Source organism: Colobus angolensis, unplaced genomic scaffold, assembly GCF_000951035.1.
Source record: "Colobus angolensis palliatus isolate OR3802 unplaced genomic scaffold, Cang.pa_1.0 Scaffold285, whole genome shotgun sequence".
Taxonomy (NCBI): Eukaryota; Metazoa; Chordata; class Mammalia; order Primates; family Cercopithecidae; genus Colobus; species Colobus angolensis.
Window position 1 is genome coordinate 1,470,009 of NW_012116099.1, and position 1,894 is coordinate 1,471,902.

General features: G+C 37.1%; 1 pseudogene; it reads left to right on the plus strand.

Moving 5' to 3' along the window:
• The first annotated feature begins 861 nt into the window (after positions 1-861).
• LOC105516596 lies at positions 862-1,161 on the plus strand (annotated as a pseudogene).
• The last annotated feature ends 733 nt before the right edge of the window (positions 1,162-1,894 follow it).

Here is a 1,894-nt window from a genome sequence, read left to right on the forward strand (position 1 = left end):
TGGCAGATACTGAAACCATAGCATGCCTTGCATTTCTAATTTTCTAACCTGAAACTGGTGAGCCATAACACCCTGGAAGCTTAAAGCTGCCGGAGGCAAATCCAACTCTTCTGACTTTAAAATAGCAACACATCTTTTACCATTTTAGCTATTTTGAGGTAGATTTTCATACACATGCATGCTGATTGAAATTAAATGCATTTTATTTTTATCCTTTTTTTTTTTCTTCTGGGGAGATAGCAGACTTGGGGGCACTTGTTTTCTACCTCTTAGAGAATAAATTTGAACACCTAAAGTAGGTATTAAGCTACCTAACAGTAAGTTTTCTACATATATCGATGAAAACCAGTCCAGAAATAGACCCACGCAAATACAGTCAGCTTATCTTTGACAAAGATTCAAAGACAATTCAGCGGAGAAAGGATCTTCAACAAATGGTCCTAGGACCTAGATAAGGACATTGCACCTTTCACAAAAATTAACTCAAAATGGATCGTAGACCTAAATGTAAAGTGTAAAACTATAAAAATTCTACAAGAAAACCTAGGAGAAAATCTATATGATGTGGACTAGGAGATGAGTTTTTAGATATAATGCCAAAAGCACAATCTATGAGAGAAAAAAAAGTTATGTCAGATATTGTTAAAATTAAAAACTTATCTGCAAAGACACTGTTAAAAAAATGAAAGAATGGAAGAAAATAATTGCAAACATTTATCTGACAAAGGATTTATATTCAAAATATAACAAATCCCTAAATTCCTAATTCCTAAATTCCTAAAACTCAATAATAAGAAAAAATTGAACTCTGTAAAGATTGGAGAAGCCGTTTGGATTGTGAGAGGTTCTCGCTCTCAGAAGATTCTTCAAGCAATCACTATGTCAACCAACAGAGATGTTTTTCTTTCTTCATATAATGAAGATCAGGAATCCAAACCTATTTGAAAAGCTGAAGATACACCATTAATCCCCACTGGAATAGCAGGTTTTGCAGCAATTGTTGCATATGGATTAACAAATTAAAGATCAGGGGAAATATTAAAACGTTCCTTCACCTGATCCACATGTGTTATGGCAACCCAAGGCTTTGTTGTGTGAGCAATGACTCTTGGTATGGGCTATTCCCTATATTGGGAATTCTGGGCAAAACCTAAGCCTTAGAAGAAGAAGAGATGCTGTCTTGGTCTTGTTGGAGGAGCTTGCATTAGTTACACATTTCATTCTTGAGGTTACATGTTTATGTTGAAAATAAATTGAATGTATTCAGACAATAACATGGTATTTTGAACATTGGCTGCCTTTCTTGCAGGCTTGATTTGCTTGGTGACGAAAGTACCCACGACTGCTTCACTAACTAGGTCACTCAGGAGAGTCAAGTTAACACAAAAGAAACATGTCACCTAAATGGACTTGATGATGCTAAAATGTCCACCTTTTAAAAATGTTAAGATGAAATCAGTTCTAAAGAAGACAGTAGGCCAACCTTGAAGTACTCCCTGTTTGCTGCAGATTTTTGCATGCTTTAATGTTATGTAGGAGTCCTATTTATCCTGCTTAACTCTTTTTTGCCTGTCTTGTGGACTGGTTGGCTCTTTTGGAAGTCTTTAAAAAAAGTGCATGGAGTATAACTTCTAAAGCCTCCCACAACTGAAATTGTATGTGTGTGTGTTTAAACCAAACCTAGGCTGGGCAAAGTGGCTCACACCTGTAATCTCAGCACTTTGGGAGGCTGAGGTAGGCGGATCACTTGAGGCCAGGAGTTTGAGACCAGCCTGGCCAACATGGTGAGACCCTGTCTCTACTAAAATTACAAAAACTAGCCAGATTTGATGCCACACACCTATAATCCCAGCTACTCGGGATATTAAGGCACGAAAATCGCTTGAACCCGTGA